Source organism: Rhinoderma darwinii, unplaced genomic scaffold (assembly GCF_050947455.1).
Source record: "Rhinoderma darwinii isolate aRhiDar2 unplaced genomic scaffold, aRhiDar2.hap1 Scaffold_731, whole genome shotgun sequence".
Taxonomy (NCBI): domain Eukaryota; kingdom Metazoa; phylum Chordata; class Amphibia; order Anura; family Rhinodermatidae; genus Rhinoderma; species Rhinoderma darwinii.
The window spans coordinates 215,214-240,932 of record NW_027464293.1 but is presented as its reverse complement, the minus strand read 5'-3'; the positions used below and the strand labels follow the sequence as shown (position 1 = coordinate 240,932).

The 25,719-nt window shown below is 46.0% G+C and overlaps 10 non-coding genes across 10 annotated transcripts; all 10 read right to left on the bottom strand.

Annotated features, from left to right (window-relative positions):
• Positions 1–868: 868 nt before the first annotated feature.
• On the bottom strand, positions 869–1,059 carry LOC142729664 (U2 spliceosomal RNA). Its single transcript, XR_012878418.1, has one exon. It is a non-coding gene; the product is annotated as a U2 spliceosomal RNA (small nuclear RNA).
• A 1,230-nt stretch (positions 1,060–2,289) lies between these two features.
• LOC142729653 (U2 spliceosomal RNA) lies at positions 2,290–2,480 on the bottom strand. The gene has a single exon (XR_012878408.1). It is a non-coding gene; the product is annotated as a U2 spliceosomal RNA (small nuclear RNA).
• Positions 2,481–3,711: 1,231 nt separating this feature from the next.
• LOC142729701 (U2 spliceosomal RNA) lies at positions 3,712–3,902 on the bottom strand. The gene has a single exon (XR_012878446.1). It is a non-coding gene; the product is annotated as a U2 spliceosomal RNA (small nuclear RNA).
• Positions 3,903–5,144: 1,242 nt separating this feature from the next.
• On the bottom strand, positions 5,145–5,335 carry LOC142729669 (U2 spliceosomal RNA). The gene has a single exon (XR_012878423.1). It is a non-coding gene; the product is annotated as a U2 spliceosomal RNA (small nuclear RNA).
• A 1,238-nt stretch (positions 5,336–6,573) lies between these two features.
• On the bottom strand, positions 6,574–6,764 carry LOC142729663 (U2 spliceosomal RNA). Its single transcript, XR_012878417.1, has one exon. It is a non-coding gene; the product is annotated as a U2 spliceosomal RNA (small nuclear RNA).
• A 1,234-nt stretch (positions 6,765–7,998) lies between these two features.
• LOC142729668 (U2 spliceosomal RNA) lies at positions 7,999–8,189 on the bottom strand. Its single transcript, XR_012878422.1, has one exon. It is a non-coding gene; the product is annotated as a U2 spliceosomal RNA (small nuclear RNA).
• Positions 8,190–9,435: 1,246 nt separating this feature from the next.
• LOC142729693 (U2 spliceosomal RNA) lies at positions 9,436–9,627 on the bottom strand. Its single transcript, XR_012878442.1, has one exon. It is a non-coding gene; the product is annotated as a U2 spliceosomal RNA (small nuclear RNA).
• A 6,783-nt stretch (positions 9,628–16,410) lies between these two features.
• On the bottom strand, positions 16,411–16,601 carry LOC142729689 (U2 spliceosomal RNA). Its single transcript, XR_012878439.1, has one exon. It is a non-coding gene; the product is annotated as a U2 spliceosomal RNA (small nuclear RNA).
• Positions 16,602–17,830: 1,229 nt separating this feature from the next.
• LOC142729677 (U2 spliceosomal RNA) lies at positions 17,831–18,021 on the bottom strand. The gene has a single exon (XR_012878429.1). It is a non-coding gene; the product is annotated as a U2 spliceosomal RNA (small nuclear RNA).
• Positions 18,022–19,255: 1,234 nt separating this feature from the next.
• LOC142729696 (U2 spliceosomal RNA) lies at positions 19,256–19,450 on the bottom strand. Its single transcript, XR_012878444.1, has one exon. It is a non-coding gene; the product is annotated as a U2 spliceosomal RNA (small nuclear RNA).
• Positions 19,451–25,719: the final 6,269 nt, after the last annotated feature.

The window sequence follows — 25,719 nt, the reverse complement described above, 5'->3', positions numbered from 1 at the left end:
ACCAACACTGCCTGGGCCCAGGCTTTTATCTCTGAGGCCCCATTATGATGTCAGAAAGCTGGCTCTGGCTCCTCAGGGCTCCACTATGACACGTGCAAAGTTCCGTCTGAACTTTATATAAGACGGTGCGGCTCAGTCAGTCACTCAGTGTTGCCTGAGAGGGCAACACTGCAACAGCCGGCCGCCAGGCTGTCTTTTTTTGCACAGCTAGTTGCCTCCAGGAGGCCACAAGAGGGAGACAAGGGACTGCAAAATGGAAAATAAGCATCCACCAACTTTACAGACAACTTCTCCTTGCTCCTACAACCTCCATCCTTGCACAGTTTGTTATTCTTCTAGGTAACATAGTAACAAATCCAAATTGCTGCTCTCTTTGTAGGCAAGCAAGGCTTTGTTGCAACTGCAATTCTTACTCCTTCTTGAAATGTAGGGACGACAGTACATTCCATCACATCCATCTAGTGTACACAGGTAGGTCCATTGTGGCGGGCGGGCGGGCGGGCGGCTTTAATGGCTGTTTGCTGTTCCCCTACTCCACTCCACTATTTGACTGTGGTGCTGCATCAATCAGTGGCTGGCTCAGGTGCAGCTCTTTAACTTACCTAAAAGGGAGGGCGGAGAGAAGACAAGGAAGGTGAATGAGCTGTTCCAATGTGAAATGCCGGAAACACAGACACACAGACGACACAAAACAAGAGGTGGCAATGTATTCATTAATTGCATTTAATCAATTAGCTCATTATCACTCATGCATTGTCCAACAGGTGTTGAAATAATGGGATTAAAAGGGGAGATCCCTTCAGAAAGACAGAAACAATGTCAAACACAAAAAACACTTTTGGAATCTGATTTTAGTCAACACATAAGGAAAGGGTGCACCGGTCCTGGAAATACTGCAATACCAGGTCAATGCGTGGAGTGGACAGAGCAAGCTCTATTTCCATCTCCCTGTTCTAAAAATCCATTTAATATATGGTCCCCAGGTAGGGGACGTATCAGATATTAAACTGATAAGAACAGATACTACACTTGATCTTAGCCAAAAGGCCGAGAAGCGATAACCCGAACGGGCCGCGCGTTGCCCGAGCCTGCCCGATACTGCTGTTCAGCCCTTGCAGCGATTCAGCCTACTTCTAGGCAATTCCATGGGGCCCTGCAGGCTCACACACTCACAGCTACACGGGAGGTGAATAAAGGCCGGAGAGGAAGCCAGACAGGATTTGCTTCTTTTGCTTGCACCACAATGCAGTGCTGAAAGAGGAGGAATCTACATAAAAACGCCTTCCTGGCAACGCCCAAATGCCCTGCTGCCATGCAGATAAACACTGGCAGCGGCAGCAAGTGCATGCCCACAGCCACCCCTTGTTCCTTCACACCTTGTATCAGCTGTAATCCAGTCCAGTCCAGTGCTGCCTGCTGAGCAGCACTGACCAACACTGCCTGGGCCCAGGCTTTTATCTCTGAGGCCCCATTATGATGTCAGAAAGCTGGCTCTGGCTCCTCAGGGCTCCACTATGACACGTGCAAAGTTCCGTCTGAACTTTATATAAGACGGTGCGGCTCAGTCAGTCACTCAGTGTTGCCTGAGAGGGCAACACTGCAACAGCCGGCCGCCAGGCTGTCTTTTTTTGCACAGCTAGTTGCCTCCAGGAGGCCACAAGAGGGAGACAAGGGACTGCAAAATGGAAAATAAGCATCCACCAACTTTACAGACAACTTCTCCTTGCTCCTACAACCTCCATCCTTGCACAGTTTGTTATTCTTCTAGGTAACATAGTAACAAATCCAAATTGCTGCTCTCTTTGTAGGCAAGCAAGGCTTTGTTGCAACTGCAATTCTTACTCCTTCTTGAAATGTAGGGACGACAGTACATTCCATCACATCCATCTAGTGTACACAGGTAGGTCCATTGTGGCGGGCGGGCGGCTTTAATGGCTGTTTGCTGTTCCCCTACTCCACTCCACTATTTGACTGTGGTGCTGCATCAATCAGTGGCTGGCTCAGGTGCAGCTCTTTAACTTACCTAAAAGGGAGGGCGGAGAGAAGACAAGGAAGGTGAATGAGCTGTTCCAATGTGAAATGCCGGAAACACAGACACACAGACGACACAAAACAAGAGGTGGCAATGTATTCATTAATTGCATTTAATCAATTAGCTCATTATCACTCATGGATTGTCCAACAGGTGTTGAAATAATGGGATTAAAAGGGGAGATCCCTTCAGAAAGACAGAAACAATGGCAAACACAAAAAACACTTTTGGAATCTGATTTTAGTCAACACATAAGGAAAGGGTGCACCGGTCCTGGAAATACTGCAATACCAGGTCAATGCGTGGAGTGGACAGAGCAAGCTCTATTTCCATCTCCCTGTTCTAAAAATCCATTTAATATATGGTCCCCAGATAGGGGACATATCAGATATTAAACTGATAAGAACAGATACTACACTTGATCTTAGCCAAAAGGCCGAGAAGCGATAACCCGAACGGGCTGCGCGTTGCCCGAGCCTGCCCGATACTGCTGTTCAGCCCTTGCAGCGATTCAGCCTACTTCTAGGCAATTCCATGGGGCCCTGCAGGCTCACACACTCACAGCTACACGGGAGGTGAATAAAGGCCGGAGAGGAAGCCAGACAGGATTTGCTTCTTTTGCTTGCATCACAATGCAGTGCTGAAAGAGGAGGAATCTACATAAAAACGCCTTCCTGGCAACGTCCAAATGCCCTGCAGATAAACACTGGCAGCGGCAGCAAGTGCATGCCCACAAGCCACCCCTTGTTCCTTCACACCTTGTATCAGCTGTAATCCAGTCCAGTCCAGTGCTGCCTGCTGAGCAGCACTGACCAACACTGCCTGGGCCCAGGCTTTTATCTCTGAGGCCCCATTATGATGTCAGAAAGCTGGCTCTGGCTCCTCAGGGCTCCACTATGACACGTGCAAAGTTCCGTCTGAACTTTATATAAAACGGTGCGGCTCAGTCAGTCACTCAGTGTTGCCTGAGAGGGCAACACTGCAACAGCCGGCCGCCAGGCTGTCTTTTTTTGCACAGCTAGTTGCCTCCAGGAGGCCACAAGAGGGAGACAAGGGACTGCAAAATGGAAAATAAGCATCCACCAACTTTACAGACAACTTCTCCTTGCTCCTACAACCTCCATCCTTGCACAGTTTGTTATTCTTCTAGGTAACATAGTAACAAATCCAAATTGCTGCTCTCTTTGAAGGCAAGCAAGGCTTTGTTGCAACTGCAATTCTTACTCCTTCTTGAAATGTAGGGACGACAGTACATTCCATCACATCCATCTAGTGTACACAGGTAGGTCCATTATGGCGGGCGGGCGGGCGGGCGGCTTTAATGGCTGTTTGCTGTTCCCCTACTCCACTCCACTATTTGACTGTGGTGCTGCATCAATCAGTGGCTGGCTCAGGTGCAGCTCTTTAACTTACCTAAAAGGGAGGGCGGAGAGAAGACAAGGAAGGTGAATGAGCTGTTCCAATCTGAAATGCCGGAAACACAGACACACAGACGACACAAAACAAGAGGTGGCAATGTATTCATTAATTGCATTTAATCAATTAGCTCATTATCACTCATGCATTGTCCAATAGGTGTTGAAATAATGGGATTAAAAGGGGAGATCCCTTCAGAAAGACAGAAACAATGGCAAACACAAAAAATACTTTTGGAATCTGATTTTAGTCAACACATAAGGAAAGGGTGCACCGGTCCTGGAAATACTGCAATACCAGGTCAATGCGTGGAGTGGACAGAGCAAGCTCTATTTCCATCTCCCTGTTCTAAAAATCCATTTAATATATGGTCCCCAGATAGGGGACGTATCAGATATTAAACTGATAAGAACAGATACTACACTTGATCTTAGCCAAAAGGCCGAGAAGCGATAACCCGAACGGGCCGCGCGTTGCCCGAGCCTGCCCGATACTGCTGTTCAGCCCTTGCAGCGATTCAGCCTACTTCTAGGCAATTCCATGGGGCCCTGCAGGCTCACACACTCACAGCTACACGGGAGGTGAATAAAGGCCGGAGAGGAAGCCAGACAGGATTTGCTTCTTTTGCTTGCACCACAATGCAGTGCTGAAAGAGGAGGAATCTACATAAAAACGCCTTCCTGGCAACGCCCAAATGCCCTGCTGCCATGCAGATAAACACTGGCAGCGGCAGCAAGTGCATGCCCACAGCCACCCCTTGTTCCTTCACACCTTGTATCAGCTGTAATCCAGTCCAGTCCAGTGCTGCCTGCTGAGCAGCACTGACCAACACTGCCTGGGCCCAGGCTTTTATCTCTGAGGCCCCATTATGATGTCAGAAAGCTGGCTCTGGCTCCTCAGGGCTCCACTATGACACGTACAAAGTTCCGTCTGAACTTTATATAAGACGGTGCGGCTCAGTCAGTCACTCAGTGTTGCCTGAGAGGGCAACACTGCAACAGCCGGCCGCCAGGCTGTCTTTTTTTGCACAGCTAGTTGCCTCCAGGAGGCCACAAGAGGGAGACAAGGGACTGCAAAATGGAAAATAAGCATCCACCAACTTTACAGACAACTTCTCCTTGCTCCTACAACCTCCATCCTTGCACAGTTTGTTATTCTTCTAGGTAACATAGTAACAAATCCAAATTGCTGCTCTCTTTGTAGGCAAGCAAGGCTTTGTTGCAACTGCAATTCTTACTCCTTCTTGAAATGTAGGGACGACAGTACATTCCATCACATCCATCTAGTGTACACAGGTAGGTCCATTGTGGCGGGCGGGCGGGCGGGCGGGCGGCTTTAATGGCTGTTTGCTGTTCCCCTACTCCACTCCACTATTTGACTGTGGTGCTGCATCAATCAGTGGCTGGCTCAGGTGCAGCTCTTTAACTTACCTAAAAGGGAGGGCGGAGAGAAGACAAGGAAGGTGAGTGAGCTGTTCCAATGTGAAATGCCGGAAACACAGACACACAGACGACACAAAACAAGAGGTGGCAATGTATTCATTAATTGCATTTAATCAATTAGCTCATTATCACTCATGCATTGTCCAACAGGTGTTGAAATAATGGGATTAAAAGGGGAGATCCATTCAGAAAGACAGAAACAATGGCAAACACAAAAAACACTTTTGGAATCTGATTTTAGTCAACACATAAGGAAAGGGTGCACCGGTCCTGGAAATACTGTAATACCAGGTCAATGCGTGGAATGGACAGAGCAAGCTCTATTTCCATCTCCCTGTTCTAAAAATCCATTTAATATATGGTCCCCAGATAGGGGACGTATCAGATATTAAACTGATAGGAACAGATACTACACTTGATCTTAGCCAAAAGGCCGAGAAGCGATAACCCGAACGGGCCGCGCGTTGCCCGAGCCTGCCCGATACTGCTGTTCAGCCCTTGCAGCGATTCAGCCTACTTCTAGGCAATTCCATGGGGCCCTGCAGGCTCACACACTCACAGCTACACGGGAGGTGAATAAAGGCCGGAGAGGAAGCCAGACAGGATTTGCTTCTTTTGCTTGCACCACAATGCAGTGCTGAAAGAGGAGGAATCTACATAAAAACGCCTTCCTGGCAACGCCCAAATGCCCTGCTGCCATGCAGATAAACACTGGCAGCGGCAGCAAGTGCATGTCCACAGCCACCCCTTGTTCCTTCACACCTTGTATCAGCTGTAATCCAGTCCAGTCCAGTGCTGCCTGCTGAGCAGCACTGACCAACACTGCCTGGGCCCAGGCTTTTATCTCTGAGGCCCCATTATGATGTCAGAAAGCTGGCTCTGGCTCCTCAGGGCTCCACTTTGACACGTGCAAAGTTCCGTCTGAACTTTATATAAGACGGTGCGGCTCAGTCAGTCACTCAGTGTTGCCTGAGAGGGCAACACTGCAACAGCCGGCCGCCAGGCTGTCTTTTTTTGCACAGCTAGTTGCCTCCAGGAGGCCACAAGAGGGAGACAAGGGACTGCAAAATGGAAAATAAGCATCCACCAACTTTACAGACAACTTCTCCTTGCTCCTACAACCTCCATCCTTGCACAGTTTGTTATTCTTCTAGGTAACATAGTAACAAATCCAAATTGCTGCTCTCTTTGTAGGCAAGCAAGGCTTTGTTGCAACTGCAATTCTTACTCCTTCTTGAAATGTAGGGACGACAGTACATTCCATCACATCCATCTAGTGTACACAGGTAGGACCATTGTGGCGGGCGGGCGGGCGGGCGGCTTTAATGGCTGTTTGCTGTTCCCCTACTCCACTCCACTATTTGACTGTGGTGCTGCATCAATCAGTGGCTGGCTCAGGTGCAGCTCTTTAACTTACCTAAAAGGGAGGGCGGAGAGAAGACAAGGAAGGTGAATGAGCTGTTCCAATGTGAAATGCCGGAAACACAGACACACAGACGACACAAAACAAGAGGTGGCAATGTATTCATTAATTGCATTTAATCAATTAGCTCATTATCACTCATGCATTGTCCAACAGGTGTTGAAATAATGGGATTAAAAGGGGAGATCCCTCCAGAAAGACAGAAACAATTGCAAACACAAAAAACACTTTTGGAATCTGATTTTAGTCAACACATAAGGAAAGGGTGCACCGGTCCTGGAAATACTGCAATACCAGGTCAATGCATGGAGTGGACAGAGCAAGCTCTATTTCCATCTCCCTGTTCTAAAAATCCATTTAATATATGGTCCCCAGATAGGGGACGTATCAGATATTAAACTGATAAGAACAGATACTACACTTGATCTTAGCCAAAAGGCCGAGAAGCGATAACCCGAACGGGCCGCGCGTTGCCCGAGCCTGCCCGATACTGCTGTTCAGCCCTTGCAGCGATTCAGCCTACTTCTAGGCAATTCCATGGGGCCCTGCAGGCTCACACACTCACAGCTACACGGGAGGTGAATAAAGGCCGGAGAGGAAGCCAGACAGGATTTGCTTCTTTTGCTTGCACCACAATGCAGTGCTGAAAGAGGAGGAATCTACATAAAAACGCCTTCCTGGCAACGCCCAAATGCCCTGCTGCCATGCAGATAAACACTGGCAGCGGCAGCAAGTGCATGCCCACAGCCACCCCTTGTTCCTTCACACCTTGTATCAGCTGTAATCCAGTCCAGTCCAGTGCTGCCTGCTGAGCAGCACTGACCAACACTGCCTGGGCCCAGGCTTTTATCTCTGAGGCCCCATTATGATGTCAGAAAGCTGGCTCTGGCTCCTCAGGGCTCCACTATGACACGTGCAAAGTTCCGTCTGAACTTTATATAAGACGGTGCGGCTCAGTCAGTCACTCAGTGTTGCCTGAGAGGGCAACACTGCAACAGCCGGCCGCCAGGCTGTCTTTTTTTGCACAGCTAGTTGCCTCCAGGAGGCCACAAGAGGGAGACAAGGGACTGCAAAATGGAAAATAAGCATCCACCAACTTTACAGACAACTTCTCCTTGCTCCTACAACCTCCATCCTTGCACAGTTTGTTATTCTTCTAGGTAACATAGTAACAAATCCAAATTGCTGCTCTCTTTGTAGGCAAGCAAGGCTTTGTTGCAACTGCAATTCTTACTCCTTCTTGAAATGTAGGGACGACAGTACATTCCATCACATCCATCTAGTGTACACAGGTAGGTCCATTGTGGCGGGCGGGCGGGCGGCTTTAATGGCTGTTTGCTGTTCCCCTACTCCACTCCACTATTTGACTGTGGTGCTGCATCAATCAGTGGCTGGCTCAGGTGCAGCTCTTTAACTTACCTAAAAGGGAGGGCGGAGAGAAGACAAGGAAGGTGAATGAGCTGTTCCAATGTGAAATGCCGGAAACACAGACACACAGACGACACAAAACAAGAGGTGGCAATGTATTCATTAATTGCATTTAATCAATTAGCTCATTATCACTCATGCATTGTCCAACAGGTGTTGAAATAATGGGATTAAAAGGGGAGATCCCTTCAGAAAGACAGAAACAATGGCAAACACAAAAAACACTTTTGGAATCTGATTTTAGTCAACACATAAGGAAAGGGTGCACCGGTCCTGGAAATACTGCAATACCAGGTCAATGCGTGGAGTGGACAGAGCAAGCTCTATTTCCATCTCCCTGTTCTAAAAATCCATTTAATATATGGTCCCCAGATAGGGGACGTATCAGATATTAAACTGATAAGAACAGATACTATACTTGATCTTAGCCAAAAGGCCGAGAAGCGATAACCCGAACGGGCCGCGCGTTGCCCGAGCCTGCCCGATACTGCTGTTCAGCCCTTGCAGCGATTCAGCCTACTTCTAGGCAATTCCATGGGGCCCTGCAGGCTCACACACTCACAGCTACACGGGAGGTGAATAAAAGCCGGAGAGGAAGCCAGACTGGATTTGCTTCTTTTGCTTGCACCACAATGCAGTGCTGAAAGAGGAGGAATCTACATAAAAACGCCTTCCTGGCAACGCCCAAATGCCCTGCTGCCATGCAGATAAACACTGGCAGCGGCAGCAAGTGCATGCCCACAGCCACCCCTTGTTCCTTCACACCTTGTATCAGCTGTAATCCAGTCCAGTCCAGTGCTGCCTGCTGAGCAGCACTGACCAACACTGCCTGGGCCCAGGCTTTTATCTCTGAGGCCCCATTATGATGTCAGAAAGCTGGCTCTGGCTCCTCAGGGCTCCACTATGACACGTGCAAAGTTCCGTCTGAACTTTATATAAGACGGTGCGCCTCAGTCAGTCACTCAGTGTTGCCTGAGAGGGCAACACTGCAACAGCCGGCCGCCAGGCTGTCTTTTTTTGCACAGCTAGTTGCCTCCAGGAGGCCACAAGAGGGAGACAAGGGACTGCAAAATGGAAAATAAGCATCCACCAACTTTACAGACAACTTCTCCTTGCTCCTACAACCTCCATCCTTGCACAGTTTGTTATTCTTCTAGGTAACATAGTAACAAATCCAAATTGCTGCTCTCTTTGTAGGCAAGCAAGGCTTTGTTGCAACTGCAATTCTTACTCCTTCTTGAAATGTAGGGACGACAGTACATTCCATCACATCCATCTAGTGTACACAGGTAGGTCCATTGTGGCGGGCGGGCGGGCGGGCGGGCGGGCGGCTTTAATGGCTGTTTGCTGTTCCCCTACTCCACTCCACTATTTGACTGTGGTGCTGCATCAATCAGTGGCTGGCTCAGGTGCAGCTCTTTAACTTACCTAAAAGGGAGGGCGGAGAGAAGACAAGGAAGGTGAATGAGCTGTTCCAATGTGAAATGCCGGAAACACAGACACACAGACGACACAAAACAAGAGGTGGCAATGTATTCATTAATTGCATTTAATCAATTAGCTCATTATCACTCATGCATTGTCCAACAGGTGTTGAAATAATGGGATTAAAAGGGGAGAACCCTTCAGAAAGACAGAAACAATGGCAAACACAAAAAACACTTTTGGAATCTGATTTTAGTCAACACATAAGGAAAGGGTGAACCGGTCCTGGAAATACTGCAATACCAGGTCAATGCGTGGAGTGGACAGAGCAAGCTCTATTTCCATCTCCCTGTTCTAAAAATCCATTTAATATATGGTCCCCAGATAGGGGACGTATCAGATATTAAACTGATAAGAACAGATAAGGTTTCAACAAAGTTTTTTATTGGCAAAAATAATATATTTTACAGACTTTTTTTTAAAATTGAAACCACAAGATAAAATCAACAGCATAATACATGAATATTCATACATTTAAATGAATACAAAAGTAATAATAATAAGACCAGTAATACAGATGTTATAATAAAAGTACAGAACAATAGCAGGATAAAATTTATACAGGGCATAAAAGACATAAAAGAATAAAACCATTTTTATTTACAATGTTATGGTATTCCACATTTGCAAACACCACATGGATGTTGCTTCTTTTACCCCTAGCTGCTTTTTGTCCCTAAGATAATAAATATACATTTCACTTAGGGCATATTTCACACAATTTTTAACGTCAATAAAATCATGTTTAAAAAGCAGAATGTTCCTAACCTTCCAGATGGCATTCTTAAAACAGTTTAAAATGATCCAACAGACCATTTGCTGTTTAAAACTTGGGCAGTTAAAAAGACCATAAAACACGTATTCAAATTTAAGATCTTTAAGACCGCAGGCCCATTTCAGCAATGGGCCTACCTTCCTCCAAACCTCCTGTGCATATGGGCAGTTCCAAAACAGGTGCATTACCGTCTCGTCGTCACCACACCTGTCTCTCGGGCACTTGGCTCTCGCCACCAGTCCTCGCCTATGCTGGAATTCACGAGTAGGGAGGCACTGGTGAACGATTGCCCAGGCAAGGTCCTTGTGCACATTTGCCATAAATTTCCCGAAAACGTTCCGCCACACCACCTTGGACCTTGCCTGTGAGAAATTTGAAACTGCCAGTGTATCCTCCTGCCGCCTACAGGAGAGTGACACTTTTTTCTGGTCCCCCAATATGTCAGGCTCCAATTCTTGGAGACCTAGGAGCCTGACAGTTTTTTCGAGCACCGCATATTGTTTTGGGGGACACAGAAGCACAGGAGAATTCAAAGGGACACGAAACCATCGTTTAAAAATCATGCCCGTAGCGTACTTTAAAAAGTAGCTAAAAATACCATCAGAATTATACATTTTAAAACAGAAGCAAAAGTATTTAATGTAAAAGAAGTTAAAAAGGTTAGGAACATCTCTCCCGCCATTGTCCTTACATCTGTACATAAAATCACGTTTTAGTTTTTCCATTTTGGAACCCCATAAAAACATAAAACAGATCCTGGTCACTTTTTTAATATATAAAATTGTTGGAGGGAAAACCATAGCTACATAAAGCATTATGGGTAATAAAACAGATTTAATTATTAAAACTTTTCCCTCCATGGTGAAATTTCTCAAATTCCACATTAAAACCTTTTTTTCCATTTTGGCAATTACTGAATCCCAATTGGGTCTCCCATCGTTTTCTTGATTAAAAATAATTCCTAAAATTTTTATCTGATCCTGCTGCATGTTAACTCCTGGTGTCACAGAGGAATCCCATACACCAGTATAAAAACAGTCACACTTATCAACGTTTAATTTAAAACCAGAGGCTTCACAAAAAAAGCCGGTGTTCCTCAATGCCCGTCTCATAGAAGCGGCGTCTGGGCATAGGACGGTGGCGTCATCCATATAGCCTAGGATTTTTACCTGGTTCCCCCTTCCTCCAGGTATGGGCACGCCTCTGATGACTTTATCATCTCTTATTAGGGTGAACAGAGGTTCTATGGCACAAATAAAAAGGAGCGGAGACAACGGGCACCCCTGTTTCACCCCTGATAAAAGAGGAACACCTTTAGTTAAAAATCCGTTGATAGAAATTTGGCTAAAACAGGATCGATATAAAAGCTTAATACGTGTTAAAATAATTTCAGGAACAGCCATCTTTTTAAGAACCATAAAAAGATATTCATGGGAGACCCGGTCAAAAGCCTTCTCGAAATCTAAGGATAAAATAGCAAGGCTTTGACCCCTTTCTTTAAAATACCAAATGATGTCACGTAAAATATTCAGGGACTCAGTAATTGACCTCCCAGGTACCCCACATACCTGGTTTGGATGGATTAATTTATGAATAAAAGGTTTAAAACGGATTGTTATTAGTTTAGCTAAAATTTTACAATCAACGTTTAAAAGAGTAATAGGGCGCCAGTTTTTTAACTGGTCCCTCTCACCTTTTTTAAAAATTAAGGACACAATCCCCCTCCTCCAGGAAGGGGGCAGCTCTTCAGTAATAAAAACTTCCTTATACAATAAAAACATGTCATTCTTTAAAATTTCCCAAAAAGCATGATAAAATTCGATGGGCAGACCATCTTCCCCAGGAGCTTTCCCATTAGAAAAACTTTTAAAAGCAAATAAAAGTTCCTCCAAGGTAATATTACGGGATAAAACTTCCTGGTCTAAAATATCTAGCTTGGCATCAAGGGAATTAAGAACATGTTCTAAAAAGGAAGGATCAATATTTTTCTTGTTAAAAAGAGATTGGTAGAAATTAAAAGCAGAATTTAAAATGCCGACCATAGTGGTTTCTCCTTCAAGGTTTAAAATGACATCTCGTTTATCCATTACCTTTTTGAAGAAGAACCGGGAACACTTCTCGCCATCCTCGAGGTGCTTTACATGTGAATTAAAAATTATTTGTTTCCCTTTCTCTTCTATGGCATGTTTTATTTCAGCTTTAAGATTTAAGATATCATCATCAACATCCATACCAATCTCCTTCAATTTAAAAAGTACATGTAAACGTTTATTAAGAACATAAAACCATTGTTTTTTCTCTTTTGCTTTCTTCTTACCTGCTCGAATAAAAAAAGCTCTGATTTTGGGTTTAATGCCATCCCACCAGTGTAGCATAGGCTGACTGGGCGCTCTATGGGACTGCCAACACTGGTAGGTCCGCACAAACTCCTCTTTAATGATGGGGTCCTCCAGGAGTGTGGTGTTTAGTCTCCAGGGACCCCTACAAGCTTTTTGCTCTCCCTCTAGCTCCAGGTGCACTGAAAGGAGCTTGTGATCAGATAAAATATTTGCTAAAAGCAAACATTTTTTGGGAATAAAACTATTAGAAGTGAAAATAAAATCAATTCTGGAGCTCACTCTTCCATTGGACCAGGTGGGGCCTGGGTCCGCAGGCAAGAGTTCCCTCCAGCAATCTTTCAATTTAAAATCACCAATAAAATTCTTGAGCAGGTAAGAAGTACGGTCAATTTTTCGATTAAAATCCCCACCCTGCCGGTGTTCTCCATCTCGCACACAGTTAAAATCACCACCCACCAGCAGGGGGGTAGACCCAACACAAAACAATGGTAAAATCTCTAATAGTTCTGCCCTCTCCTGTTTGGTAGGAGGGGCATAAACGTTTAAAACACGAATTAAAATTCCATTAAAAAGCAAATGTATTAAAATAGCTCTGCCGGGCATGATTTCAGTCACTGTTTGGATGGAGATAAAACGACCTCGGCAGAGCAATCCAACCCCCGCAGAGCGACAGTCATTTCCACCAGACCAGACTGAGGGGCCTAGTTTCCAGTCCATCTTTAAATCTTGATATTCCAAGTCATTAGGGATTCCACATTCTTGAAGCAGGCAAAGGTCAAAGTCCACAGTCTCTAAAAATGAAAATAAAGCAGTCCTGCGGACAGGGCTCTTTAGGGACCTCACATTTAGTGAGGCGACTTTGATAGGAACCAACATAGTCTTAGTTGAGGTCAGGGTCCGAACCAGAAGAGTCGTACTCGGAGATCAGCTGCGAGTCTGGACCCCCTTTTTGAGGGGTCAATAAATCTTGGATGTTGGTAGGGTCAGAGCCAGATACGTGGGCGGCTCCAACCCCCACACTGCTCTCATCCGAACTCCGATAGGCAGCTTTCCTCCGAACTCCGGACTCCTCTTCCTCTCGCTGTCTCTTTGCAGAATGGCTCCTATCCATCTCCTCGAAGTCGCTCTCACCCATCTCTGGCCCCTGGCTGAAGATATCGCTGATGTCCTTCCTGGGCAGCTGCACAGGGGCCTGTGAGGTCCCATCACTCTTGGCAACCTTTGCCTGCTTACGGGGAGCCTTCATCGCAAGCCCCTCCACAACCGCAGTGGAGGAACTTTGCTCCGACCCCCCCGTTGACCGGAAATGGTCAAAACGAGGCTCCAATCCAGCATATTTTAGGGTTTTCTTAATGGAGCCCTCGTCTGACACAGAGTGTTTCCGCTCCATGCCCACACTCTTGGGACAGGCGTCAGGTCCTACTGCAGAACCTACGGAGCCACGACGCCTGTCGCTAACCACTGCCTCAACAGGGTCCACTGCAGGCGGAGCAGAGGACCTGTTTGCAGAGGTGCCGGTCAACTTATGTCCAGCAGAGTCAGAATTCCTCCTGCTCTGCCTGGACCCGGTGGAATCCCTATGGCCGTCCCTCGAGGCTGACATCGGTGGGCCCCCCGATGGAGCTGTGAAGGACTTTGGCCTGGACCCCTCAGTCGTCAATGCTCGTTTTGGGGCATTACCAGCGGCGTCTGCACATGTTGCAAACTGCCGCTCTGGCCCTGGTCTGGGTTGCCCAGATTTCGCTCTGCGGGGGCAATCTTTAAAAGCATGCCCAGTCATGCCGCACAGATTGCACAACACCTCGGAACTGCATTTTGCCGCTACGTGTCCAACCTGGCCACACCTGTTACACTGCACCACATGGGGCCGGTCACAATGTTCTCTGGTGTGGCCATATCTCAAGCAGTTCCGGCAGGCTATTGGCATCTGGGGGTAAAATAGGAATCCTCGATTCTTCCCAATGGCAAAGTTCTGGGGTGGGTGATGTAAGCCTCCAATGCCATTGGGATCCTGGCGGAACTTCACCCAATATTTTCTTTTGCCATTCCAGAAGCTCTGGGTGTTCAAGATTTTATGTGAGAAGCGGACCTCCCTGCAGTAACGACTGAGGAAGGTTTCAATGTCACACTCTGAGACAAATGGACTGAACATGCACATCACGAGCGGGACTTCTTCCTCCCCGTAGAGGAATAAAAAGTTCAGTCCATTTAGCCGCTCCTCACTCTGGTCCGCATCAGACAATCTTTTGTGCATGTTGTCGCAACATGCCGCGGCCGTAAAGGATACGGTGTACCGACCGCGGCTTTCCTGGTCGTTGAGACACAGGATGTCCGCCCGCTTGAGCCCCAGGAAGTCCAGCAGAATCACCTCCACAATGAAGCGAAGGTTCTTCCGCTGGCGATGGCCTTCTTCCACCTCGATGCGGACGGACTGGCGCAACCGGGTGTCCCCGGATGCAAATCCAAATGTAAATGGCATTTTCAGTGCCTGGGGGCTAAGCCTGTCCCTTATAGCAGCAAGGGCTCAGATTCCACAATTAAGTGGAACCCTCCCCCAAGGCCAAGGATTAGGGTACCCCAGACACCTACGAAGCCCGATAAACGCCCTCGGAACGCTCTTAGAAAAACGCCTCAAGGCCGGTTGACCTCTTGGGTAAGGCGCGATCGCAACTCGTTGTCCGGGGGCTAAGCCCACTCCCCAAATAGCAGCAAGGGGGTGAAGTCTCTCTGTGAAAAGAGACGATCCCCCAAGGCCAAGGAGCAGGGTACCCCGGACACCTCCCAACAAAACCAGATGCAGAAATACTACACCTGATCTTGCCAAAAGGCCGAGAAGCGATAACCCGAACGGGCCGCGCGTTGCCCGAGCCTGCCCGATACTGCTGTTCAGCCCTTGCAGCGATTCAGCCTACTTCTAGGCAATTCCATGGGGCCCTGCAGGCTCACACACTCACAGCTACACGGGAGGTGAATAAAGGCCGGAGAGGAAGCCAGACAGGATTTGCTTCTTTTGCTTGCACCACAATGCAGTGCTGAAAGAGGAGGAATCTACATAAAAACGCCTTCCTGGCAACGCCCAAATGCCCTGCTGCCATGCAGATAAACACTGGCAGCGGCAGCCAGTGCATGCCCACAGCCGCCCCTTGTTCCTTCACACCTTGTATCAGCTGTAATCCAGTCCAGTCCAGTGCTGCCTGCTGAGCAGCACTGACCAACACTGCCTGGGCCCAGGCTTTTATCTCTGAGGCCCCATTATGATGTCAGAAATCTGGCTCTGGCTCCTCAGGGCTCCACTATGACACGTGCAAAGTTCCGTCTGAACTTTATATAAGACGGTGCGGCTCAGTCAGTCACTCAGTGTTGCCTGAGAGGGCAACACTGCAACAGCCGGCCGCCAGGCTGTCTTTTTTTGCACAGCTAGTTGCCTCCAGGAGGCCACAAGAGGGAGACAAGGGACTGCAAAATGGAAAATAAGCATCCACCAACTTTACAGACAACTTCTCCTTGCTCCTACAACCTCCATCCTTGCACAGTTTGTTATTCTTCTAGGTAACATAGTAACAAATCCAAATTGCTGCTCTCTTTGTAGGCAAGCAAGGCTTTGTTGCAACTGCAATTCTTACTCCTTCTTGAAATGTAGGGACGACAGTACATTCCATCACATCCATCTAGTGTACACAGGTAGGTCCATTGTGGCGGGCGGGCGGCTTTAATGGCTGTTTGCTGTTCCCCTACTCCACTCCACTATTTGACTGTGGTGCTGCATCAATCAGTGGCTGGCTCAGGTGCAGCTCTTTAACTTACCTAAAAGGGAGGGCGGAGAGAAGACAAGGAAGGTGAATGAGCTGTTCCAATGTGAAATGCCGGAAACACAGACACACAGACGACACAAAACAAGAGGTGGCAATGTATTCATTAATTGCATTTAATCAATTAGCTCATTATCACTCATGCATTGTCCAACAGGTGTTGAAATAATGGGATTAAAAGGGGAGATCCCTTCAGAAAGACAGAAACAATGGCAAACACAAAAAACACTTTTGGAATCTGATTTTAGTCAACACATAAGGAAAGGGTGCACCGGTCCTGGAAATACTGCAATACCAGGTCAATGCGTGGAGTGGACAGAGCAAGCTCTATTTCCATCTCCCTGTTCTAAAAATCCATTTAATATATGGTCCCCAGATAGGGGACGTATCAGATATTAAACTGATAAGAACAGATACTACACTTGATCTTAGCCAAAAGGCCGAGAAGCGATAACCCGAACGGGCCGCGCGTTGCCCGAGCCTGCCCGATACTGCTGTTCAGCCCTTGCAGCGATTCAGCCTACTTCTAGGCAATTCCATGGGGCCCTGCAGGCTCACACACTCACAGCTACACGGGAGGTGAATAAAGGCCGGAGAGGAAGCCAGACAGGATTTGCTTCTTTTGCTTGCACCACAATGCAGTGCTGAAAGAGGAGGAATCTACATAAAAACGCCTTCCTGGCAACGCCCAAATGCCCTGCTGCCATGCAGATAAACACTGGCAGCGGCAGCAAGTGCATGCCCACAGCCACCCCTTGTTCCTTCACACCTTGTATCAGCTGTAATCCAGTCCAGTGCTGCCTGCTGAGCAGCACTGACCAACACTGCCTGGGCCCAGGCTTTTATCTCTGAGGCCCCATTATGATGTCAGAAATCTGGCTCTGGCTCCTCAGGGCTCCACTATGACACGTGCAAAGTTCCGTCTGAACTTTATATAAGACGGTGCGGCTCAGTCAGTCACTCAGTGTTGCCTGAGAGGGCAACACTGCAACAGCCGGCCGCCAGGCTGTCTTTTTTTGCACAGCTAGTTGCCTCCAGGAGGCCACAAGAGGGAGACAAGGGACTGCAAAATGGAAAATAAGCATCCACCAACTTTACAGACAACTTCTCCTTGCTCCTACAACCTCCATCCTTGCACAGTTTGTTATTCTTCTAGGTAACATAGTAACAAATCCAAATTGCTGCTCTCTTTGTAGGCAAGCAAGGCTTTGTTGCAACTGCAATTCTTACTCCTTCTTGAAATGTAGGGACGACAGTACATTCCATCACATCCATCTAGTGTACACAGGTAGGTCCATTGTGGCGGGCGGGCGGGCGGCTTTAATGGCTGTTTGCTGTTCCCCTACTCCACTCCACTATTTGACTGTGGTGCTGCATCAATCAGTGGCTGGCTCAGGTGCAGCTCTTTAACTTACCTAAAAGGGAGGGCGGAGAGAAGACAAGGAAGGTGAATGAGCTGTTCCAATGTGAAATGCCGGAAACACAGACACACAGACGACACAAAACAAGAGGTGGCAATGTATTCATTAATTGCATTTAATCAATTAGCTCATTATCACTCATGCATTGTCCAACAGGTGTTGAAATAATGGGATTAAAAGGGGAGATCCCTTCAGAAAGACAGAAACAATGGCAAACACAAAAAACACTTTTGGAATCTGATTTTAGTCAACACATAAGGAAAGGGTGCACCGGTCCTGGAAATACTGCAATACCAGGTCAATGCGTGGAGTGGACAGAGCAAGCTCTATTTCCATCTCCCTGTTCTAAAAATCCATTTAATATATGGTCCCCAGATAGGGGACGTATCAGATATTAAACTGATAAGAACAGATACTACACTTGATCTTAGCCAAAAGGCCGAGAAGCGATAACCCGAACGGGCCACGCGTTGCCCGAGCCTGCCCGATACTGCTGTTCAGCCCTTGCAGCGATTCAGCCTACTTCTAGGCAATTCCATGGGGCCCTGCAGGCTCACACACTCACAGCTACACGGGAGGTGAATAAAGGCCGGAGAGGAAGCCAGACAGGATTTGCTTCTTTTGCTTGCACCACAATGCAGTGCTGAAAGAGGAGGAATCTACATAAAAACGCCTTCCTGGCAACGCCCAAATGCCCTGCTGCCATGCAGATAAACACTGGCAGCGGCAGCAAGTGCATGCCCACAGCCACCCCTTGTTCCTTCACACCTTGTATCAGCTGTAATCCAGTCCAGTCCAGTGCTGCCTGCTGAGCAGCACTGACCAACACTGCCTGGGCCCAGGCTTTTATCTCTGAGGCCCCATTATGATGTCAGAAAGCTGGCTCTGGCTCCTCAGGGCTCCACTATGACACGTGCAAAGTTCCGTCTGAACTTTATATAAGACGGTGCGGCTCAGTCAGTCACTCAGTGTTGCCTGAGAGGGCAACACTGCAACAGCCGGCCGCCAGGCTGTCTTTTTTTGCACAGCTAGTTGCCTCCAGGAGGCCACAAGAGGGAGACAAGGGACTGCAAAATGGAAAATAAGCATCCACCAACTTTACAGACAACTTCTCCTTGCTCCTACAACCTCCATCCTTGCACAGTTTGTTATTCTTCTAGGTAACATAGTAACAAATCCAAATTGCTGCTCTCTTTGTAGGCAAGCAAGGCTTTGTTGCAACTGCAATTCTTACTCCTTCTTGAAATGTAGGGACGACAGTACATTCCATCACATCCATCTAGTGTACACAGGTAGGTCCATTGTGGCGGGCGGGCGGGCGGCTTTAATGGCTGTTTGCTGTTCCCCTACTCCACTCCACTATTTGACTGTGGTGCTGCATCAATCAGTGGCTGGCTCAGGTGCAGCTCTTTAACTTACCTAAAAGGGAGGGCGGAGAGAAGACAAGGAAGGTGAATGAGCTGTTCCAATGTGAAATGCCGGAAACACAGACACACAGACGACACAAAACAAGAGGTGGCAATGTATTCATTAATTGCATTTAATCAATTAGCTCATTATCACTCATGCATTGTCCAACAGGTGTTGAAATAATGGGATTAAAAGGGGAGATCCCTTCAGAAAGACAGAAACAATGGCAAACACAAAAAACACTTTTGGAATCTGATTTTAGTCAACACATAAGGAAAGGGTGCACCGGTCCTGGAAATACTGCAATACCAGGTCAATGCGTGGAGTGGACAGAGCAAGCTCTATTTCCATCTCCCTGTTCTAAAAATCCATTTAATATATGGTCCCCAGATAGGGGACGTATCAGATATTAAACTGATAAGAACAGATTTTTTTTTTTTTTTTTTTTTTTTTTTTATTTATTAAACCATTCAGGTTTTTTTGAATAAAACCGAGAACTGTAGTTGTTCAAACCACCTCTCTATTTTTCAAAAAATCTCATCACTCTGGTTCATTATTTTATTTTTCCATCAAATACAAGATAAGTCAAACAAATTCCTCAAACTAAATACCTCCATTTTAACATTCGCCATATCCCTTCCGCATCCATACCTTTTTCTAGATCCCATTTATAATAAAAATACAACTTAGCCAATACCATACTAACCACATCCTCCATCTCAAATACTTCTCTTTTATACACATTCAAATTCCTCGTATTCCACAATACCTCTTTCACACAAGTCAAAAAAATCCACAACACTCTATCCTTTTCACTACCCAAACTACACAAACCAAACAAGACAATTTCATACGTCAAACTCTTCAAACCAGTCAATTCTTCGCACAACCCACTCAACTTTTTCCAAACATCCTTTGCATGCTTACACGACCAAAACACATGACTCACATCCTCATCATCCCCACAACCTTCTCTCGGACACCTTTCAGATGCAACCAAACCTCTTCTTTTCTGCACACTCCTTACAGGCAACACTCCATGTACCGACATCCATAACAAATCTTTCTGCTTATTTGACACATCATACGTAACAATCTTCTTCCACACAGACTTAGACTCCATCGAATTCAAACCATTTACAGAACACATCACATTATTCATACACATACTTCTCACAACATTCTTTTCGCTCAAAAATCTCTCCATTCTTACATCCTCTAGCTGGAACTTTTTAATAAATTTTTCAACATACAAATACCACCCTGTGCACTGAAAAGAAATTGGTTTACATAAATTACGTTTTTCCCACCTTAGACGCTGAATCACCGTTCCAGCTAGATACTTCGACATTCTGGAAGCCTTGGATTCTTTAAATAAAAACTCTACAAAAAACCGTACACAATTAATTCCAATGAAGATCTCCAAATTTGGGAAATCAAGGCCTCCATTTCGTCTGCTTTTCATTAGAATTTCTCTCTTTGCCTTCTCAATCCCGCTCCCCCATAAAAAAAGGAACAAAACTCTATTCACTTTTTTTAACATATCAACAGCAGGAGGAAAAACTAGAGCAACATATAAAATCATAGGTAGAATAATACTTTTGACAATTAAAACCTTCCCCGAAAAAGAAAGATCCCTCATTCTCCACATTTCCAACTTTCTCACAATCCTACCACCTAACTCATCCCAACTTTCTCTCCCTTTCAACTCATCATCAAACACAATACCCAAAATTTTCACACCATCCACCTGTTCCATATCAGAATCACTCACTCGCTCATTACTGAAAAAAAATTTAAATTTGCTCTTACCCCAATTTATTTTAAAAGCAGACGCAATACAAAACATGTTTACAATCAACTTCACTCTGGACATATCATACACTGAATCACACAATACACAAATATCATCCATATATCCCAAAGCTTTCACACGTTTTCCATCACACCCGGGCACCACCAAACCTTTCACAACCTTATCATTTCTAATCATTTGCAACAATGGTTCAATCGCACAAATAAATAGGATGGGAGACAACGGACAACCCTGTCGCACACCAGACATAATACTAAATGATTCGGAAAAAAACCCATTCACCTGCACACAACTCTTTGCATTCGCGTATAAATTCTTCAACAAACTCACAAACTGAACCGGAAAACCCATTCTCTCTAACACTTTAAACAAAAACACATGCGCCACACGATCAAACGCTTTCTCAAAATCTAACGCACACACAATCACCTTCTTATTCCGACCCTTACAATCCTCAAGCATATCCCGCACCAACGCCATATTCTCATGCAATTTCCTTTTTGGTACCGCACATACCTGATCCTCATCAATCACACACCCAATCACATTTCTCATACGATTCGCAATCAGCTTGGCAAAAATTTTATAATCCGTATTCAGCAAAGTAATTGGTCGCCAGTTTTCTAAACGCCTCTTATCTCCTTTTTTATGCAACAAAACTACCATACCCTTCTTCATCACATCACACATATTCGTCCCAGAAAACAACACTCTCATAACATCTATAACATCCTTCCCAATTATGTCCCAATATTTCCCATAGAACTCAGCTGGTATTCCATCGATCCCTGGAGACTTATTTTTAGCCATACTTCCCACCACATCCTTTATTTCACCATCCATAATCTCACCAAGCAAAGACTCACATTCACTTTCAGGAACAAAATTACACACAATATCCAGAAACTCCTCATCATCACCCAAATCACACTTCTTCACATCATACAGTTGTTTATAAAAATCAGACACCACATCAATCACATCCTTACCAAACACCTCTTTATCATCCTTATCCAATAACACATTCATTCCACTTTTTCCACCACACATTTTTTTAAAGAAAAATCTAGTACATTTCTCGTGATTATCTCTAACCTCCACCTTAGACCTAAATATTATTTCTTTCCCTTTCTCTCGGAACCACTCCTTAATATCTTTTTTTGTTTTTTCCAAATCGTGTCTTACATCCATACCCAAATTTTTACATTGATGAAGGAACGTCATCCGCATGTTAAAGCGTAAATATTGCAATCTTTTCCTTCTCGCTCTTCTATACCCTATCTGTCTAAAAAACCCACCAATCTTTTTTTTCACCCATACCCACCATTCACACACATTAGAGAAAGAACTTTTCTTTCTAGCCCAAAAACCATATTTTTTCCCAAACCTAGTTTTTACCCTTTCATCACACAGAAAACTGACATTCATCTTCCATACCCCTCTACCATAAAAGAAATTATTTATAACAAAAACCCCCAACAAACACTCGTGATCTGAAAACCACACTCTCTCCTGCGCATAATCTACACATTTCATTGCAGAGGTAGAAAAAAAGAAAAAATCCAGACGAGAATCCGTTCTTCCGTCATCGGCATGATAGGTAAATGGACCTGGTTTCCTGGTGACAGCGTCCTGCAAAGCAAAGTCCTGCAAAATTTTATTCCACAAAACTCCAGTGACATCCACATTAGACTCTGTGGACCCAGCTCGGGCCTGCTTCTCCAGGATACAGTTAATGTCACCAACAATAATTACAGGAACTTTACCGTGTAGAAAAAATTTTAAACTATCAAAAAGTGCCAACCTATCAGTTTTCACAGCATGGCCATAGATATTGATTAGCCTAAACTGCCACCCCTTATAGGCTAGTAACACGCAGACACATCTTCCTTCCTGTATAATTTGAGTCTGTTTGATGACAAACTCATTATTTTTGAAGAGGATACCAATTCCATCATTCCTATTTGTGGAAGAAAAAGACCAAATTGCTTCCCCAAACTTCCATTCTTCTTTCCTAGGCATTTTTGATAAACCACATTCTTGTACGCAAACAATGTCACTGCCCTTAGAGGCCAAAAAGTCCAGGACTGCAGCACGCTTGTGAGCAGAGGAGAACACCCGTACATTTTGTGAGACGATTTTTAATCTCAAAGACATGCGGGCATAGTATGGTTAGTGCAATGGAAAGCCATGAAAAACCAGAACATATCACGTCCCAGGGAAATACATCGCTCTTTCCAGATTCGCCACATTGACTTCACTGAGGAAACCTTCCCCAGGAGAGCTGGGTACTTCTGAGGCCACCTCAGATGACTTAGGGCTAGAACTAGAGTCACTGTCCAACAATGAGAAAGGATTTGCATGAGCCGAATCTTCCAACAAGCCTATCTTCAGTCTCTTCACCGCTTTTCCAGACTTCCCCCTTTTTGAGACAACTTTATGGAAGATTTCCGCACTAGTGGCACTAGGCATCCTGGCCTCCTTCTCGTCCTCCTCCGATATTGACCACTCCACTTTAGCTGAGTCTTCCATTTTTGACTCTGGGCTAGAAAAAGACAAAATTTGCATACTTGCACCATCATCAGGGGAAGCACACCCAATAGGTGGCGCTGTGTCTTCACCTTCCATAGGTATAACCCCATGTGCTTCATCAACACTTTGCTCTGCAGGAGGGACCACACCCAACTCCATGCTGTTAGTATGTGAGGTTAGAACCTCTCCTAATACAGCTTTCCCTGGGTCCTGACAAGCAGACACAGAAACACTGCCAGCAGGCTCTGAAATTTCCTCAGAAGAGGCAGCAAGGGAACTTGTTGTTCTCACCTGTCTGCCCCATGTTCTTCTCTCTTGTCCTAAGAAAGGAAACACCTTTGGACATTTCCTACAGGTATGGCCAGGCAAACCACAAATATCACACCTGGATGGGGAAATACATGCACTAGCCTCATGTCCGGTTTCCTTGCAATTTCTGCAAACCTTGCCTTTACATGCATCTTTGGTATGCCCGTAGGAAAAACATGATCTGCAAAAGCATGGCATATCTTGGTAATACAGATACCCCTTATTACCACCAATTGAAAAATTAGCAGGAGGATTCATCACTCCTCCAATACAGCTGGAGTCAGGTTTCAGCCTGACCCAGTACTTAATATCCCCATTGAAAACTCCCCATAGGTTCTTCTGCTCCACACCTCCTCTAACATGGGTACAGTAGTGAGCTAAGAAGGCCCTGACCAGCCTTCTATCCAGAAATGGGTTATACATGTGGATGGTAATACATTTCTCCACTGCTGAAAAAAGAGGTTGCACTTCAATAGATGTTAAAGCCTCATGCATGTGTTTCTCCTTGAGCAACTGAAAAACATTTAGACAGTAGGCGGCCTCAAAAAAGGATACATCATACGTAGCAATATTGCTGAAAGCTTGGATACAGAATACCTCTACCAACTTAACTCCAGCCAGGTCCAGAAGGATGTTCTCAATGATGTGCCCAGTATCCACTTCGTCTCTCCTCTGCTCATTTACCACAAAACGAATAGTATTCCGCACTGCTGCCATCTTGATATGGAATGCCCAACGGCACGGTGATCGCTCCCAAAAACGTCGGAGAGGACTCCACGAAAGACCGAACCCCCGGCCCAGACCAGGCAATAAACCTGATCTGAGCCAAAAGGCCGAGAAGCGATAACCCGAACGGGCCGCGCGTTGCCCGAGCCTGCCCGATACTGCTGTTCAGCCCTTGCAGCGATTCAGCCTACTTCTAGGCAATTCCATGGGGCCCTGCAGGCTCACACACTCACAGCTACACGGGAGGTGAATAAAGGCCGGAGAGGAAGCCAGACAGGATTTGCTTCTTTTGCTTGCACCACAATGCAGTGCTGAAAGAGGAGGAATCTACATAAAAACGCCTTCCTGGCAACGCCCAAATGCCCTGCTGCCATGCAGATAAACACTGGCAGCGGCAGCAAGTGCATGCCCACAGCCACCCCTTGTTCCTTCACACCTTGTATCAGCTGTAATCCAGTCCAGTCCAGTGCTGCCTGCTGAGCAGCACTGACCAACACTGCCTGGGCCCAGGCTTTTATCTCTGAGGCCCCATTATGATGTCAGAAAGCTGGCTCTGGCTCCTCAGGGCTCCACTATGACACGTGCAAAGTTCCGTCTGAACTTTATATAAGACGGTGCGGCTCAGTCAGTCACTCAGTGTTGCCTGAGAGGGCAACACTGCAACAGCCGGCCGCCAGGCTGTCTTTTTTTGCACAGCTAGTTGCCTCCAGGAGGCCACAAGAGGGAGACAAGGGACTGCAAAATGGAAAATAAGCATCCACCAACTTTACAGACAACTTCTCCTTGCTCCTACAACCTCCATCCTTGCACAGTTTGTTATTCTTCTAGGTAACATAGTAACAAATCCAAATTGCTGCTCTCTTTGTAGGCAAGCAAGGCTTTGTTGCAACTGCAATTCTTACTCCTTCTTGAAATGTAGGGACGACAGTACATTCCATCACATCCATCTAGTGTACACAGGTAGGTCCATTGTGGCGGGCGGGCGGGCGGGCGGCTTTAATGGCTGTTTGCTGTTCCCCTACTCCACTCCACTATTTGACTGTGGTGCTGCATCAATCAGTGGCTGGCTCAGGTGCAGCTCTTTAACTTACCTAAAAGGGAGGGCGGAGAGAAGACAAGGAAGGTGAATGAGCTGTTCCAATGTGAAATGCCGGAAACACAGACACACAGACGACACAAAACAAGAGGTGGCAATGTATTCATTAATTGCATTTAATCAATTAGCTCATTATCACTCATGCATTGTCCAACAGGTGTTGAAATAATGGGATTAAAAGGGGAGATCCCTTCAGAAAGACAGAAACAATGGCAAACACAAAAAACACTTTTGGAATCTGATTTTAGTCAACACATAAG